The sequence below is a fragment of the Ictalurus punctatus genome, chromosome 2 (genome assembly GCF_001660625.3).
Source record: "Ictalurus punctatus breed USDA103 chromosome 2, Coco_2.0, whole genome shotgun sequence".
Taxonomy (NCBI): Eukaryota; Metazoa; Chordata; class Actinopteri; order Siluriformes; family Ictaluridae; genus Ictalurus; species Ictalurus punctatus.
The window spans coordinates 10174166-10194165 of NC_030417.2; the positions used below are offsets into that span (position 1 = coordinate 10174166).

The 20000-nt window shown below is 39.2% G+C and overlaps 1 protein-coding gene across 1 annotated transcript in view; it reads left to right on the forward strand.

Annotated features, from left to right (window-relative positions):
- The first annotated feature begins 8653 nt into the window (after positions 1 to 8653).
- LOC128635321 (uncharacterized) overlaps positions 8654 to 20000 on the forward strand; it is a 39566-nt gene continuing 28219 nt past the window's right edge. The window contains exons 1-2 of the mRNA XM_053687610.1: positions 8654 to 8732; positions 10958 to 11116. The gene's annotated coding sequence lies outside the window, so the exon portion shown is untranslated. The remainder of the gene's footprint in view (positions 8733 to 10957; positions 11117 to 20000) is intronic.

The following is a 20000-nucleotide window of genomic DNA, read 5'->3' on the forward strand; positions in this document are numbered from 1 at the left end:
GTGTGGCTGACCCAGTGATTGCCTTTGCACCCATGCATGTAACAATCTCAAAGGTCTTTTACAGAATAAAATCTGATAATATGCATTCAGTGCTTGGGCAGCATGCCTTTGTACATAGTGCCTCGTCAGGTGAAAATACTAAGGACATGATGCAAGCAGTGGTGGCTGGCATATAGCCAAAGAAAACTTGTTTGTCCTCAATTACAGTATATTGGCTAAAATGCATGGCAGTAGTTTTACCGACAGAATTGACTAAAATAACTCATTTGGCATGTGAGTGTTGTCTCTGTTTTCAAACCAACAAGGCCCACTGCCATTTTTGGCTATTATGACTCATTTAGAGCAATTTCTTTAGCTGTGCATGAAATGTCTCTTCCAGCCACTGCCTCTCTGAGGCATCTAATACAGTACTGTTGTCCATCTTCAGCATTTAGGAAGGTGCAATTCACCTTTGAGAGAATTATTCTGAATGTACCCTTCTTGTATTTATAGTTCTGAAGAATGATACCCCAATATATTAAATAGTTGGTTATACAGTATCTCACAAAAGTGAGCTACAGTTCATTGAGGGAAACATGAATGCCAACATGTACTGTGACTACTGAAGCAGAGAATGATCCCCTCCCTTCAGAGACTGGGCCGCAGGGCAGTATTTCAGCATGATAACGACCACACACAAACCTCCAAGACGACCACTGCCTTGCTAAAGAAGCTGAGGGTGAAAGTGATGGACTAAACCCTATTGAGCATCTGTGGGGCATCCTCAAACGGAAGGTGGAGGAGCACAAGCTCTCTAACATCCACCAGCTACGTGATGTCATCATGGAGGAGTGGAAGAGGACTCCAGTGGCAACCTGTGAAGCTCTGCTGAGCTCCAACCCCAAGAGGGTTAAGGCAGTGCTGGAAAATAATGGTGGCCACACAAAATATTGACACTTTGGGCCCAATTTGGACATTTTCACTTAGGGGTGTACTCACTTTTGTTGCTAGCGGTTTAGACATTAATGGCTGTGTGTTGAGTTATTTTGAGGGGACAGCAAATTTACACTCTTACACAAGCTGTACACTCCCTACTTTACATTGTAGCAAAGTGTAATTTCTTCAGTGTTGTCACATTAAAAGACATAATCAAATGTTCACAAAAATGTGAGGGGTGTACTCACTTTTGTGAGATACTGTGTGTGTGTGTGTGTGTGTATTTTTAACGCTGACTGTTACAAAGTGCTGACACAGGTGACTACTTACAAAAATGCTTGTCATAGAAACTTTACCATTTCAAATCTTTTTATGTGATAAGCCTGGATAAACCTGGAACTACTGTCCATGCTTATGCAATGGAAATTAATTACCTCCTTCTGACCAATCAGAATCAAGGATTCTGTGCACTGTGGCATATGGCCAAAGAAATACAGTACATAGCTGAACATCTGAAAGTCATTGTGTCTCTCAGCTTCTGTCTGTCTTCCTCTGTGCCTGTCATTTGTGCCCTAACCTCTCTGTAAGTCAGTGTGACAGTAACAGGGAATCTGTGTGTGAGTCACAGCAATGAAGTGCTGCAGGTGAAAATGTCAAACCACTCCTGCCACTTTAAGAAACTTCAAGCTGACCTTATTTGGAACCTCAAAAAACACCCAAGCCCTGGTTTCCCAAGTAACAATTTAATCCTTCCCGCTCCTTGAATTTTGGGCATTAATTAGTGCTAAAGAATAGCACTTTTTGGATATCATAATCGATTGTGTTTCTTTGTCAGGACGAGTGGAGATATTGACATTTTTTTCTTGTTAGGCTGTCTTAGCCAGTTCTACAAACAGGTCCTATGCAGGAGCACTGGTGTGGTCCAAGCCAAGCCCATAGTTAAACTTCTATTGTTCATACATTATGTTTAATAGGTTGTACTTTCAGTTGGCCTTGTGATCCTTGGACACAGAAAAGAACCCGTAACTGTGTCACAATGACATCAACTGTGCAAAGTGTTGTGAAACAAAGTGTTACACAACAGTAGTTTGTTACATAATTGTAAAGCGAATAAACTACACACACACGCGCACACACAATATTTTATATATATATATATATATATATATATATATATATATATATATATATATATATATATATATATATATATATATATATGTACAGTGAGGGAAAAAAGTATTTGATCCCCTGCTGATTTTGTATGTTTGCCCACTGACAAAGAAATGATCAGTCTATAATTTTAATGGTAGATTTATTTGAACAGTGAGAGACAGAATAACAACAAAAAAATCCAGAAAAACGCATGTCAAAATTTTTATAAATTAATTTGCATTTTAATGAGGGAAAAAAGTATTTGACCCCCTCTCAATCAGAAAGATTTCTGGCTCCCAGGTGTCTTTTATACAGGTAACGAGCTGAGATTAGGAGCACACTCTTAAAGGGAGTGCTCCTAATATCAGTTTGTTACCTGTATAAAAGACACCTGTCCACAGAAGCAATCTATCAGTCATATTCCAAACTCTCCACCATGGCCAAGACCAAAGAGCTCTCCAAGGATGTCAGGGACAAGACTGTAGACCTACACAAGTCTGGAATGGGCTACAAGACCATTGCCAAGCAGCTTGGTGAGAAGGGGACAACAGTTGGTGCGATTATTTGCAAATGGAAGAAGCACAAAAGAACTGTCAATCTCCCTCGGCCTGGGGCTCCATGCAAGATCTCACCTCGTGGAGTTGCATTGATCATGAGAACAGTGAGGAATCAGCCCAGAACTACACGGGAGGATCTTGTTAATGATCTCAAGGCAGCTGGGACCATAGTCACCAAGAAAACAATTGGTAACACACTACGCCGTGAAGGACTGAAATCCTGCAGCGCGCGCAAGGTCCGCTGCTCAAGAAAACACATATACATGCCCGTCTGAAGTTTGCCAATGAACATCTGAATGATTCTGAGGACAACTGGGTGAAAGCGTTGAGGTCAGATGAGACCAAAATGGAGCTCTTTGGCATCAACTCAACTCGCCGTGTTTGGAGGAGGAGGAATGCTGCCTATGACCCCTGGAACACCATCCCCACCGTCAAACATGGAGGTGGAAACATTATGCTTTGGGGTTTTTTTTTCTGCTAAGGGGACAGGACAACTTCGCCGCATCAAAGGGACGATGGACGGGGCCATGTACCGTCAAATCTTGGGTGAAAACCTCCTTCCCTCAGACAGGGCATTGAAAATGGGTCGTGGATGGATATTCCAGCATGACAATGACCCAAAACACATGGCCAAGGCAACAAAGGAGTGGCTCAAGAAGAAGCACATTAAGGTCCTGGAGTGACCTAGGCAGTCTCCAGACCTTAATCCCATAGAAAATCTGTGGAGAGAGCTGAAGGTTCGAGTTGCCAAACGTCAGCCTCGAAACCTTAATGATTTGGAGAAGATCTGCAAAGAGGAGTGGGATAAAATCCCTCCTGAGATGTGTGCAAACCTGGTGGCCAACTACAAGAAACGTCTGACCTCTGTGATTGCCAACAAGGGTTTTTAAACCAAGTACTAAGTCATGTTTTGCAGAGGGGTCAAATACTTATTTCCCTCATTAAAATGCAAATCAATTTATAACATTTTTGATGTGCGTTTTTCTGGATTTTTTTGTTGTTATTCTGTCTCTCACTGTTCAAATAAATCTACCATTAAAGTTATAGACTGATCATTTCTTTGTCAGTGGGTAAACATACAAAATCAGCAGGGGATCAAATACTTTTTTCCCTCACTGTATATATATATATATTTTAACTACAAATTTGCAAAATCCTGTGAAGGGACTTGATTTACAATCTTGCTCACTGTGATTAACCGTTGTCTATATTTGACTTTACGAGGTCTTGCTGGGCTATTTTCATGTCTTGCTGTGGATGTAAATAACTTGCATTCTGCCAAGACAAAGAAAGGCTAAAGAGAGATGAGAGGTTCAACTGCATGTTGTAGTAATATGCTGCTGTCAGGCTGAAGGGTTAATGGAGGGGCTTGTGTGAATGGACATGGTTTATGTGCCAAATGAAATGTGTGTGGGTGCACGAATAGTTGTGAGCAAATTATAACCTTTGGATCGGGGCCTGTCAGATACTTCTCAGTTTGAAAGCTTGAAACAAGTTCAACTTAAAATGGTGCCCTCGTGTTTAAGTTTAACTTGCTAAGCCACTTCATTAACTAACCATTAACAGCTGTCATGGATTGGTGCCTTCAGTGATATATAGAAAAATCAGGTATAAAGTCAGAGATTGATTTATGCACTCGTTTCTACAAACCTTAACATGGCTTAAAAGCTCCTGACAGAATGACTCCTGGAGTATTTGGTAGAATTTATTTATTTATGCTGTTCCAGCATAATAGAAAGGTGCTGCTTGTTTAGTAAGAAGAGTCACAGAGCAGTGAAAAAGAGTAAAGAGTAACTTCACAGTTTATTGGCATTACATTTGTTGACCTTGTGCATATTTAACATCAAATAATCACATAAAAAAAGAGAATCAAATATAATCTAAGTTCCAACAACCAAGCCTTCCTAATTCCTCAAAGCCAGGAAAAGTTTTTATTTTTATTTTTAAAATCACTGCAGAGGAATGAGACCGCAACTGTATATCAAGGGATGTTTTCTTATATATGTCATTGCAAATGTTTAGTGAGTACTGCATACAGATTGTGGGTTTTAGCTGACTGAGTATTATTAGTACACACTTGGAGCACAGTCATATCAATGAATCTCCCCATTTCCCCAGTCAAATTAAGAAATTGGCTCCGTTTGGTCCATTTCTCGTTGGCCTTTTCACATCATGTTTCAGTCATTGGTCAAAAACATGGTGGCACAAAACACAACCATAACATTTGGCTAGCACGAATACAAAACATTATGTTCAACCAAGTACTAGAGAACAGGGAGCTTGTGCAAAATACTAAATTGTTTAGAACATCATTGATTTTATGAAGTGTATATACAGTAGATATTTTTCATATTGTTCCTCAGAACTCTAGGTATGTCCATTTATAATATTTTTTCCAGGTAAAAACAATCCGTAAGACATAAGTTTCTATCTAGTATTTTGTTTGAAAATGAACTGTGGGTTGAGTTATTTTCCTGTGGTCTTATTTTGCAATGTGTCTGAAACACGTAAAGTTCTATCTCTAAACTCAGATAAACTTGGATTTATAAGACTCTATCTGCCAGTGAATCATCATCCAGGATTATTGCACCATAGGTGGCCTTAACTAATCAATATTCAGATTCTATTTACACTTTGACTGAAGAAATGAAACAAAAACAACCTTGAAATCTAAGCATGCCAAGCCAGTGGACAAAAATAACTTTTAGTTGTACAATATATATGTAAATTTAAAGTCCCATGAGAGTAATGAAAAGTATGTGTACAAAACAAGCATGATACAAGTCTACTGTATGCACTGCTTTTATAATGCATAAATGTTCTGGAACTTTAGAAAACCTTCAGTATTAAGCTAATATTGTGGCTAAGCTCAGATAACATGAGCATTAAATATTACTGACATTACATGTGCATGCAGTGTGCTGAATAAATTGAACGTTCCAGTATAGCCTTGGACTGAAGGTTAACGAGCTTCAAGATGTCAAGATATTTGTGTGTGGGTGGCACACACATGTATTGCATTAAAAAAAAAAAAGAACTTTAGATCTTATTGAAAAGCTTATATGACCATATTTAATAAGCTTAAAATGTATTCATTTATTATCATTTATTAGGAGATAGCCTAATGAGAAACAGTTAGACAGAACCTTTAAATCCAAACTGTATCTGAACTTACAGAATTATAAAATTCCAACATTCCTAAAATATTGTGTAAGAATTTCCATGATGTAAATTAAGTGATCTTAATGTGTTAGACTAGTTGAGCTACAAATCTGCATTTCAGTATGTATGAATTTTTGTTATACTTAAGTTGCAATGTTTGGTTCACATCCTGCACCTGGGTTGAATCTTGTTCTCACTGCAATCAATGAAATGGTCACAGACTAAGGGTGATTGCAAATGCTCAGTGAATGCATGAGTAAATACAACCTATGTGAAAGTTCCCTTGGACGTGATGTTCCATCTTTACATAAAAATTGCTTAAAGCATGCCACACTGGGAATTTTTTGACTGAACAATCATGATTTTTCAACATAAAATCTTAGAAAACACATACATTAACACATACATTAAAAAATCTGTTAAACCTCAGGCAACAATATCTCATTTTTAACAAGGTATCTTTCCTGACAATGGCTGTGTTTTGATATGAAATGAGCAACATGGATGAAAGTAATAGAGGTTTTAACATGGAATTAACAAATTCACAAAATGTGGTAAATCAGCATCCATACTAATAGCATGAGAACATTAAGGACTTTCTAACTACTTACTCTTTTAAAATTAAATATTTTCTTTAAAACTGTTGACTAATTTGTGTAACAGGGTTGTACTTTCAATTTGACCTCACCAGTTAATATCACAATATAATTGAAAACAAAGGAAAATAATGAAAGAACCTACTCTTCTTCTTCCCACAACTTTCAGGAAATTCAGATGACACAGCTTCCTGTTGAACACTATGACTTTCCAATATATCCAAATACCTCATAGGGATGAATGTGTTGAGTGGGACATAACTAACATTTTCATTACCTATAATGGATCACTTATTGAATAGCATGAGATATGAAATGGATTCTCACAAAATAATGTACAAATAATAATGTTTTTGAAGTATTGTAATAATTATATTTGAAGGTCAAATGGATTTGGACATATATTTATAGTGGGTTATAATAGATTGGGTCAGGTAATGTGTTTTAGATACGTTTTATTAATGTTTTATGTTATTTGTCTGATCTAATTTGCCACATAAATTGCTGTGAATGACACTTTACCCTATAAAATATAAAATATTTGTTACATTTACATACATGTTTGTAAATGTAATATTGCTGGGACACAAATGGCATCCCAATTGTGCAAGAACTGCAGGCAAGGTGAATGCAATCGTAACAGTTGTCAGATGAACTGGAGTATATCAGGTGAAATAGAGGGCTGAGTGATATCAGTTTTGTTCAAACCATTGGGCGTGACTGAAGAAAAAAAGCCGTTTAAACGGTCATGTCAGTTATGATTATTCTGCTTCACAACAGGTAAAACCAGTCCATCATGACTACAGGGATTAATACAAGCCAAGAATATGTGGTTAACAACGGTTCCAGGAACGTTAGTGGATGTTAAACTGTCAGCACACGTTCTCATGTCATTCCTTGCTAATGATTAAACATGGTGCTGGTTGGGTTTTTGTGACTTGAGTTTAATTTGTGTTTTTGACTGAGTTGCAACGAACCTTCACTTCCTCACAGTTTAACTCTCAATAAGCTGCACTTTGACCTGTCTAAATAAACAATAGAAATCTTGTAAATATATCTGCTGCCTGTCTTACAATTCTGCTCAGCTGTAAAAATTCCTTCAGAAAATTCTTTAGCTGGACTTCCTTAATGATTACACAAAGTTGAACGACTTTAGGGAAATCCTGTGTATCATGTAATGGTTTAGATACGGATGCAAGTGCAGTTAAGAGCTTTATTGAAGAGAGGCAGGTAGACAAATCCAATACGATTGGCAAAATACGTGGTCATAAACAAACGAGGGGTCAGGTGATCGGCAAACAACATGAACTGAACAAAAATAAGAATCGAGAAACGCGAGGTATTAACCTGGTTCAAAACCATGAAACAAAAGACAAGGATCAAAGGCTTGGTACAGCACAAGATACTCACAGGATACGAGGGATTTAAATACCAAATTAAATCAATGGGATAACATAGAACAGCTGAATACAATGATGCCACATAAGGGAAACAACCAATGACAATACAGGGACAGGGGCAGAGAAAGGTGGACCATAACAGATCACATGTATCAAAAGTAAACAAAGTCACTGAAAACCCAGAAGCATGTATGGTCGCTCTTCGGGCTGTTCATGTGCGCTGAATGCAGCACGAGGGGAAAAACGTGACACTGAACTTTTAAGAATATAAAATGGGGGCAGTGGTAGCTCAGTGTTTAAGACATTGGACGATGGATCAGAAGGTCATGAGCTCAAATCCCAGCCCCACCAAGCTGCCCCTGCCAGGTCCCTGAGCTGTGCCCTTAACCCTCAACTGCTCAGTTGTATAAAAAATTAGATAGATGTAAGTCACCCGTGGACAAGGGCATCTGCCAAAGGCAAAAAAAAAAAGGGAGCAGCACACTAATACTAAAAAAAAGCCCATTGTGTTTATGCAGTTCAATTAACATATTCAGACTGACTGATTGCATATTAAAACATACCAATCATCAGTGTTATATTTGGTTCGTTGTGGGCATCAAACATAGTAAGTTATTTTGGCAGCCTAACATCCTCCCTTCCCATAGTTTTTGTCCTTTATATCTCTTTCTTTTCCTTTCAAATGTTCCTTGAAGTATTTTTTTAACTAGTTGCTCCAGTAATAACAATAACCATTTTGTTCAAGAGTTTCTGATGATCAGTATGCACTATGTGTTTGAGCATAATGCCCACTGTATGTGATCTGAGGACAAAAAAAAAGCCGTAATCACAGGTAAGGAGCTGGGTATTTCCTGGAGGGTGTGAGCAACTGCCAGCAGGAAGCATTGAGTGTGAAAATGAGAACAAAGGGAAACAGCGGGAACACCAAAGACAAGGGTCAAACAGAGGTGAGTTGAACAAACCAGGCTTATACAAACGCTGACATGTAACACAAAATGAAATACTCTACAGGCTAGCCAGCATGAACAGTATCAGTGGTCTAACATGAGGGCTCATGTTTGAGTAACATAACTTGGTTGAAAAGATTCACCCAGGTAAAGCTGTATGTTTTCTTTGTTCATCGAAATCCACCCAGTTGTGGTGCAAGCATGCACCACTAATGTAACACTTAATTAAAAACTTAAAGCATTCTAAAAAAAATCTTCAGAATTTTCTATATTTCTGCATAAAGAAGACCTAAAACATCATCAGATTTTCATACAAGTAGATAACAAGAACCCAATCAAACAAATGAGACACAAATATGATTTATTTGTTGGGGAAAATGATCCAATATTACATATCAGTATGTGAACCTTTGCTTTCAGTATCTGATTTGACCTTTTGTGCAACAATAACTGCAACTAAAAGTTTCCAGTAACTGTTGATCAGTCCTGCACATTGGCTTGGAGGAATTTAATCCCATTCCTCAGTACAGAACAGCTTCAACTCTGGGATGTTTTTGGATTTCCTCACATGAACTGCTTGCTTCAGGTCTTTCCACAACATTTCTATTCGATTAAGGTCAGGACTTTAACTTGGCCATTCCAAAACAGTAAATTTATTCTTCTTTAACCATTCTTTGGTAGAACAACTTGTGTGTTTAGGGTTGTTGTCTTGCTGCATGATCCACTTTCTCTTGAGATTCAGTTCATGGACAGATGTCCTGACATTTTCCTTTAGAAATTGCTGGTATAATTCAGAATTCATTGTTCCGTCATGCCACCCTGGCCCAGATGCGGCAAAACAAGAACAAACCATGATTCACAGATGGGATAAGTTTTTTATGCTGGAATGCAGTCTTTCCCTTTCTCTAAACATAATGCTCCTCATTTAAATAATAAAAAATTCTATTTTGGTCTCATCCATCCACAAAACTATTACACATCTTGCTCTTGGAGTGATCTTTGTTGGTCGACCACTCCTGGAGAGGGTAATAATGGTCTTGAATTTCCTGCATTTGTACACAATCTGTCTGACTGTGGATTGGTGGAGTCTAAACTCTTTCAAGATGATTTTGTTACCTTTTCCAGCCTGATGAGCATCAACAACTATATCTGAAGTCCTCAAAAATCTCCTTTGTTCATGTCATGATACACTTCCACAAACATGTGTTGTAAAGATCAGACTCTGATAGATCCCTGTCCTTTAAATAAAACACCCGTTTGTCATCCCATTGATTGAAAACACCTGACACTAATTTCACCTTCAAATTGAGTGCTAATCCTAGCGTTTCACATACTTTTACACGCACAGCTATGTAATATCGGATCATTGTCCTTAAAAGACCAAGTATAATAGGGCAGTGGTAGCTCAGTGGTTAAGATGTTGGACTACTGATCAGACAATCAGGAGTTCAAATGCCAGTACTACCAAGTGTCCCCTGCTGGGTCCATGAGTAACTGCTCAGTTGTATAAATGAAATAAAAGTCTCTCTGGACATGGGCATTGGCTGAATCCCATAAATGTAATATTCTTGTCTGATTTGTTTAACTGGATTCTCTTTGTCTACATTTAGGATTTCTGTAAAATGTGATGTTTTAGGTCATATTTTTGCAAATACTGTATATAAATAAATCTGTATAATGAATGTTGACGAGAGTTTTTAACATCATTGCTCAGCAAGGGATTCATCCATCATCTCCTTGCCTCATTGATCAGTGGCTCAGTCACTTGTGATCTGATTTGTAATTTCTGCCACCTTGAATGAAGACTGTCACTGTGTTACTACAAACATGTCACAGTTTGCATCAGCCATGCTGTATGGAGGCTACAAGTGAGTTACTGAGTGATCTTCTCCCATTGTTTTTCTCCCTGTGAGACTTTAATGGAGCCCATCGCCACCAGCTTTCCCATGAGACCTTATGAATTTTGGGATCTCTAGAAAAAATATAAAACATATATAAGAATTTGAGCTGTATCAGTTTAGATGTGCACAATAGTGCAGCCAGATATTTCCTGCATCATATATAAACACTTGCAATGCTCTTTATTCAGCCTGCATAATAATGGGGCTTGCATAGCTCCCTTTACTCATATTAACATCAAAACATGTGATCAAAACATCTTATTTGACATGTTACTGTTATTGAGAATGTTCTTCATTGATTAAAGCTATTTATTTATTTATTAGACAAACTAGCCCTGCGATGGATTGGCACCCTGTCCAGGGTGTACCCCGCCTTGTACCCTATGCTCCCTGGGATAGGCTCCAGGTTCCCCATGACCCTGAAGGAAGGATAAATGGTATAGAAAATGGGTGGATGGATGGATGGACACACTACTTGTAAAGGTGCCAAATAAACCATTTTTGCTTTGCTCTACTTCACACGAAAGTATCTTTAATTCACTGTCAGTGAAGTTCATTTTCTTAGACCTTTATACATGTTCCATACCATCTGAAACAAGCAGCACCATGAGCATGTCACTGTGCTTTTTAAATAGTAATTGCTTACCAGTTACAGTGGGGGAAATAAGTATTGGATACGTCATTTTTTCAGTAAATATATATCCAATGAGGCTATTCACATGAAATTTTAGACATCATGTATTAAATCAAGAAATCCACACATATAAAGAAATCCAAACATTAAAGTTCATAAATAAAGTCATCTGTAATAAAGTAGAGTCCCAGCAAATACAAATGCGCTTTCGACGAAGTCAAGCGAACTCCCGCCGTTGAAATGAAAGCTACAGGTATTCAAAAAGAGGCTTGATCATGACGAAAAAAATCATAGACGTTGAATATACGTAGAAAAGAAGCTTGAACTATGTTAACATTATTGAAACGCTATATTACTTTGAAATTATGCGGGAAAAAAAATGATTAATGAAATTACTGCTGTGTAATTTCAAAGAAATATATCTAGATGTGATTGTTCATTGTTCACTAAGATTTATTTTTATTTCATTTTTTGATAGCGTATTCTCCAATTTACAGGAATACGAAATCTCTTACATACAAAACTGCACATATGAAACCAAACATACGAAGCTAAGCATGCGCATGCGCAGATATCGTCCCTAAAACACGTTGCATTTTATTGTACATATAGGCTATATCTTGAACTGGTTTATTTGTGTTATATATGAATGGATTGTTAAATAGGTTATACTCTAGGCATTTCCATGACATGTAAAAATGTTGTTTATTTTATATACCTGAATAAAAGATTCTGAAGTCGCAATCCCTTCGTTGCTAATATGTGGTCAAAATCGCGTTTAATAAATATGAAAGTTGATCTGATAGTGGTTGATATCGTGCTTGAATGTGAGCGATAATAGAGGACAGTACACGATACAAGAGATATAAAAGAGTATACTTTCTTATATCTTATACATCGATAATAAGATTATACTTTGATTGGATTATACTTTGATGAAAAATTCCATATATTATCACAACATAACTGTCATATATCAGGGAGGTAACTCTGGACTTCAGTTCCTATCAGTCACTGCACTGCTTTCACAGTCACATGACCACCTGCACCTGATTCACGTTTGTTAATGAGCACACTTGTGTATATATAGCCATTGTCTGCACTGTTTCCCTGTCTTTCATTTGTCTTAGACTTCCGTGTTCCATGTTACCATGTTTCTTGATCTTGTTAGTTTATGTTTTTGCCACAGTATTATGCAAAGTTGTCTTAGTGTCTTTGTTTTGTTGTTTGTTTAATAAACGATTTTGAAAATCTGCGATTGCTTCCGAACTCCAACCTTGACACGCGACAATAATCATATGCTTAATATGTTTAAATGCTGGTTTAACATTAAGTCAGTCGTGGCTGTGGCTCAGGTGGTTGAGTGGGTTTGCAAACTAATCATAGGGTTGGCGGTTTGATTCCCGGCCCGCATGACTCCACAAGCCGAAGTGTCCTTGGGCAAGACACTGAACCCCAAATTGCTCCCGATGCAAGTTAGCGCCTTGCATGGCAGCTCTGCTACCATTGGTGTGTAATGGGTGAATGAGACACCGTGTAAAGTGCTATATAAGTGTGCCATTTACGATGGTTTCGTCAAAATCACGCTTCGTTTCGACGTATAATATCCGCTTAGAGTCATTACATTTAGAGGCTTAGTTTCGATGAAAAAATGCATATGAAAGTGTCCCCGTTTTACGACTTGATTATACGTCATATCGACAATAATCTTTGTGACTTTTCGCCGACTATTCGACGTCGAATTGTTTGCTGGGGTGACACAGGAAAAAACACGCTAACTGAAATTTATTTAATACTTAGTGGAAAAGCCTTTGTTCGTAATGACAGCTTGAAGACACTTCCTGTATGAATAAATTAATTGGCTGCAGAATTCAGGTATGATTTTGGTCCATTCTTCTAAACATAGTCTTTAAATCTTGTTCAATTGGATTCAAGTCAGGTGATAGACTGGGCCATTGTAATACCTTGATTTTTTTTTCTCCCGGTAAAGGGCTCCATTCATCATTTCTTCAATTATTTGAAGTCTACCAGCCAGTACCTTGTGATGAAAAAAGCCCCACATCATGATGCTTCCACCTCCAAACTTCACTGATGGTATAGTTTTTTAAGGGTGATGTGCAGTGCCATTTCTTCTCCAAACATGGTGTGACAGCCAAAAAGTAAAATTTTGCTCTCGTCTGACTAGACTACACTCTCCCAGCATTTCATAGGCTTGTCCAAATGAGTTGTAGCAAACTTTAAATGAGCTTTGACATGTCCTTTCTTTAGTAATGGAGTCTTGAGGGGTGAGCGTGAGCAGTGGAGTGCATTGCCTATTGTTTTCTCTGTGACAATGACACCTGCTGCCTCCAAGTGTTTCTGGAGCTCTTTCCGAGTGGTCCTTGGCTCTTGGGCTACTCTTCTAACTATTCTTCTGCCTCCCTGGTCAGAAATCTTGCGAGGAGCTCCTGTGCATGGCTGGTTGATGACGCAGTGATTTTGCTTCCACTTTCCGATAATGGCCCCAATGGTACTGAAAGATTCAGAAGTTTTGAAATAGGTCTGCTAATATGTTCCATCAATATGTTTCACAACAATAAGGTTGTGAAGGTCTTGGGAGAGCTCTTTGCTTTTACCCATCATGAGATGTTTCTTGTGTGACGCCCTGGTAATGAAAAGCCTTTTTATAGACTTTCAATTTACTAACCCAGCTGATATTAATTTGCACAGATAGGAGGTATGATTACTTATGGATTTCAGCTAGTTCCTTACCTTACCTTGCCTTGGAGAACTGCTTTTTCTTAGCGTGTTCAATACTTTTTTCCTGTGTCATTCCACTTTATTACACATAACATTCTTTATATTTCTGGATTTCTTGAATTAATGCTGATGTCTGGTGAAAATTTCATGTGAATAGCCTCACTGGAAATATATTTACTGAAAAAAATGTTGAAGCATTCAATACTTATTTCCCCCACTGTATGTCAATTTGAGGGTATTATGGCCAAGCATGAGCAGATCCAATTAGAATGTGTGGTATTTATCAATGGTCATTGGGTACAGCTGAGCGTACACACGTTAAAGAGCCATTTTTTTCTGCATGCATCATTTTAATAAATGAGACCCCTGGTCCCTCAACACTGCGATTATCATAAGATCTGCCCACTAGAGACTCATTTTGCCACAGAACATGAAGTTCAGACTGAATCCTAACATTCTTGCATCCTAGGCACATACATAACTGTATGGTATGGCAGTTCTTCACCCACCTCAAGTCTCTTAACTCTGAACTGCAGAATTCTTCACAGGCTCCCAGTCATACAGGATATATACCAGACACAGTGCTGTGTCTTGGTGTTAGCTTGGCCAGCTAAGGTATGATGGAGATCACAAAAAAGGTTACAAAAGCTGTGACAACTGTTTTCTTGTTTAAACCTTCAACAAGTTTTTTTTATTCTGGTATTGTTAAACAGGTACTGTTTAAACAAGGTTTAATACTTAAAAAGAGCCGAAACATTGTCTTGAATGAAACTTTTTTATGAGCTCATCCCCACCAGTTCCATTGCATTATGGGATTTTTTACTCACATAGTGTCTATCAGTTGCATACTGCAAAATCTCGCCGGAGGCAATACGCCATCTGGGTATCTCTCGTTTATTCTACTGTTTCTCGTCTAGCGAGAATTTGGACATACTACCCCTCTGGCCTACTGCTTTTCGCCTACTGTGTAGTAGGGTAACACACAATTTTGGATGCAGCCAAAGAGTGCGTGTGTGCTGGAACTGGAATCCGAAGCAGCCATGTTTGTAGGCTGTAAGGTGGGTTTAGAACTGGAGTTTGAGGTGGTCATGTTTGTCATGTTAAGGAGCAGTTTGGAATTTGGAGTTCCTCACTGATTCCAGCATAGACATGACCATTTCCATTACATGTATTACTGTCTCATCTTATGTACTTTTTCCATGTTACTTGGTCACTTTGCACTTGGTGACTACACTATACTTTAGCACAAAACATTGCCAATATTGTATACTGTACTATGTTTATTATATTGTTATTATACTTATTTTATTATATTTCGATCATTTATTTAAACTCTTCTGCAGTGTGTTTAGGTGTGGTTTTATATTATGTTAAATGTTAGCATGATTTTTGCGGCCAAATATGCCTGATTTTGCTGCGGCTTTTTAAAATAATTTGTGATGCACTTTGCAGAGTTTTTTCTGCTTTTTTGCCGAAAACTACTTGAATTGGCAAAATCACAATTACATTAAATTGTTCTGTATGGTCTTTCACAGTGATGTTTTTTTTTTTTTTTTTTTGGTAAATGAGACCTTTTAGCTGTACTCATGTATGACACGTGGATTCAAGAGGGCTTTGGCTGAATGGATGTTGTGATGACATCGGATGACATGTCTTGGCCCAAATCTGTGGAAAATATGCAGTAATTTAGAAAAATTATAAGCTCCTCCAAATATTGTGGAGTTCCCTTTCAAAGGGAACTTCGACGTTGCATTTAGCATAACAATATGGGAACGACTTGCGCGCGTGACCGGTATCTGAGGCTTGTGTAAAATCATGCCTCTACTTATAGACCTGCCATGATCAGGTGACGTGGCAATTAAGCGCATCGCATGATATATATGTGGCACCTGTGAACCACGCCGCCAGCCTTATTATCTTCAGTGAGACTGCATGTCTGTTGTTTGTGTGACAAAAACGCTTCATTTCTACTCGATATTTTCTCAAAATCTCTTAATTTTTCTATCTTTTTTTAGAGGAAAAGAGAGGTAAGTAAGGAGCGAGAAAAAAATTCAAGAAATGAGTTACAGCTTGCTCCCGTTTCATCACGGTGAAAAGTGCACACTTTCTGGGTGAAGTGTTAGCGGTGTAGTATGCGATGGCAGCCTCGAGAGGCTGCGCATGGTAACGCCTATATTAAGCTGCTCTTATAGATCCGGAAGAGGAGCCGGAGACGAGCACAGCTCTATCTCTTGCTCTGTCTTCCGGGTTCGGCTCTCCGCTGGATTTTAGAGCTCGCGTCGCGACTCCTCCTTCCGCTATGGAAAGCCAAAAGGTAATAATTCCTCTCTGACTCCGAGGAGTTAGAAGGATGTGTTAAAAACTGAGAGCTGCATATAAAGAGCTGCTTGAAGTGATTACCCAGTGAAAGTAAATCCCTCACACTGCAGAAACTCCCCTGTCTTCCAGAAGTGCATGACAAAATCTCGCTTCTGGGGAAAACCACGCATAAGCCATATTCATAACCCCACGATGTTGGATTATTCGGCCATTGTGGGAATGAACGGCATGGCTATTTAGCAATGCTCAAGGTGGAGGAGGTGCTTGCAAGCTACCTCTCTCCACCGACAGCAGGTAATTACGGGGGCCGGCTTGCATCCAAGCCATGTAAGGCCACCGTGGCATTGGTGGGGAAGCATATGCACTAGTAGTCTTGCTTGTGGGTCACTTCAGACAATGACAGGGTTGCAGGCCTACCAAGCAGACCTGCTGAGTGAGCTCGACATATGGCGGCATTCAAAAAAAAAAAAAAGCCAGTTCCTTCCCTGTTGTCTCGAGCTCACCCGGGCATCCACAAGTGGAGCCTGGGCCAGCACTAGTGTAAGGGAGACCCAGAAGGTGAGTATGGCAGCCTGCCAACCCCCCAGACAGCCAGGGGAACCGGGCAGCCACAGTCGCGGTCTGCTACTAGGCCTGATCTGAGAATGGTCATAAAGGCCAAGCAGGCAAAGAAGAGCGGTCCTGAGGGGCCGTGGTGGGATGCATCTGGGGACATGAGGTTGTTAGGGCAGGTAGCCCCCAGTGCTACTGTAGGGCCTCCCCTAGCCAAGGTGGTACCCAAGTTTTCAGTGTTCTCTGGTCAGCGAGCTGTCACAGGGCAACAAAAATCTGATGCTTTCCCTCCAATAGAATGTGGAATAGTTAACGTCACTAAAAGACCATAGGGCAGCGTGCAAACTACTGCCGGTTCTGTCTACCGTAGAAAGGGTTACCGGGTCCAGTTTATAGCTCGACCTCCCCCCGTTCACAGGTGTGCTCACCACAGCAGTCAGCACAGACCAGAGCCCGACGTTAGCACAGGAAGTAAGTTCTCTTTTGGACAATGGGGCCATAGAACATGTACCCTGTTCCCGAAGGGAGGGAGGTTTATAGCCATTATTTCCTGTTCCGCAAAAAAGTGGGAGTATGCGGGCAATTTTAGATCTGCGTCATCTGAACCGTACTCTTTGGACATACAGGTTCAGAGGCTGACGCTCAAACTTATCGTGCCACAGATTCAGTTCGAGAACTGGTTTGTGGTGATAGATCTAAAAGGTGCATATTTCCACATAGGAATATCACTAGCTTTATCCCCTCGCATCTTCACAAAGTGCATGGATGTCACTCTGGCTCCATTGGGACCCTAGGGCATCTGTGTACCAAACTACCTGGACGACTGGTTAATTCTAGCACGATCCAGGGAGCTGGCAGTTCAACATCGAGATGATGTTCTTGCTCACATGAAGAGCTTGGGGCTCTGGTTGAATCTCAGAAAAGTATGCTTTCCCCGGTGCAGTGGACAATCTTCTAGGGGTTATAGGATTCTACTACGATGAGGGCATTTCTATCACCAACAATCAATGTCAATCCTATCAACACTGAGCAAGATAAAGCTGGATCTTGGGAGACTTTTGGGGTGGAGTCCACACGTGTGGCCGAGGTCACATCTGATGTGGTGGCTCAGTGATGAAGGCTGTGGGCTAATGATCCGAGGGTTGGGAGCTCAAATTCCCCAAACTGCCCCTTTTGAGCCCTTAAGCAAGGTCTAAACTACTCAGCTCCACTCTAGACCACTTTGTAATAAAGAGGAATCTGCTGCCAAATGAATAAGGTAGGGCAGTGGTTCGGGGGTGCCCCCCACAGGAGAGAGATCGGAACGGGGGACACAAATTGTTTTCAAGAAGAAAAAAAAATCACAGACAAGGCATAATTTGGGGACTCTGTGTATTTTATTGCTTTTCAAATAGAATGTGCATAAATGAAAAACCAAGCATTCCCTCTCCCTATGTATTTTTGTTTTGCTGGGGAGAGGTGGAGTTTAGCTGCCTTTTATCTAGCTGTCAGTGCTAGTGATGGGAAGTTTGGATAATTTTACTGACTCGGATCTTTGAATCTCCTTCAGCAAAATGAATGAATCTTTTTTCGAGTCACTTCGTTAATTTCAGCAGAATATAATTAAAATATTATATGTTAAATTCTCCAACACATCTAGTACTTAATAAACTATAGGCTAATGCAACCAAGGCCGAATTATGAGAAACAGAAATGATTAATTAATTGCTAAGCTGGTCTTCAGTCTGTTAGTTCACTTCACCTCCCGATCTGAGTCATTCTTTTGTCACGTCACATTTGTCACATCTATTCCCCAGAAACAGAAATGATCAGTTCACATCTCGAGTTGCAGTGCGTGGTCAAAAATGAACAACTCATTGTTCTCTCTGAGACAACTCGTTATTCCAGAGTCATATTAAAGATTCATTCAAAATGAACAAATAATTTATGATCGACACATCGCTAATCAGTGCAGTCTAGTGTTGCCAACTTAGCGACTTTTCAGATCCCTTTAGCGACTTTTTTGTTGTTGTTAAAAACCTTAGCAACTTTCCAAATGTCACCAGTACTGTCCTGCAAGTGCCAGGTCTTGATTTCCCACTGCAATCTCACCTGTCTCTGCATCTGCTCTGTTGAGTGAGTGGCTGAGAGCCGGAGATTTAACAATGACTACATTTACATGGACAGCAGTAATCTAATTATTGACCTTATTCTGAATTGAAGACAATATTGTGATTAAGGTGTTTACATGAGTCGCTTTTAGAATATTCCTTTCATGTTCCTGTTTTACATGTTATAGAACATAGATCGATTAACGGCACACGTCATTATGCCCCCACACCACACCGCCTGACGTTCCCTCCAGAATTTCACGTATCGACATACAGTTCGTCTTCGTTATGGTACCGTATACAGTTTTGGGTGTTTTTATTTTTAATTTTACGAAAGCTTCAAGTGCAGTTAAATATTTGTCATGTTATATATGCAAATAGACGACTGCTTGAAGCCGTGGGCTGCATCCACAACCACATACTATATACATGTATTTACCTACTATATAGTAGGGAAATACGTGGTTTCGGACGCAGCTGTGCTCTCCTGTTTGCCATCAAACGGTTGAGCACTGCCGTGTGTCCTGTTGCAAAATGCGGTGAAAACTCCCACACGACGTTAATAGTGTGATTAAGGTGTTTACATGTCTGTAACGCACATCGATATTGCGACTAAAACAGGAGTACTCCACATATCTTAATTCGATTTGTGTTTACTTCTAGTATGACTTTAGTCGGATTAAGGTAATAAAAATTTGCTGTTTACATGGTAGTTTCTTAATCAGAGTATTGTCTTAATCGGGTTAATATTGGATTATTGTTGTCCATGTAAACGTACTGTCTGTCATGGATAACGAGACGCGCCGTTCCTCCCAATTTACATCATTCATATGTGAATGTTTTTAAAACGCAAAACGAATAGAATGCAACATGTTTTATGTAAATAGTACATTATTACAGCCTAGCTCTCTTCTTCAAGGTAGTCAGAAACATTTTTGATCATTCATGTTCCATACCTGTCCGTTATATAGTTTAATAAAAGTCATGTTATAAAAAAAATCATAAGTTATGAAAAGTAATTTTAAAAAGTACA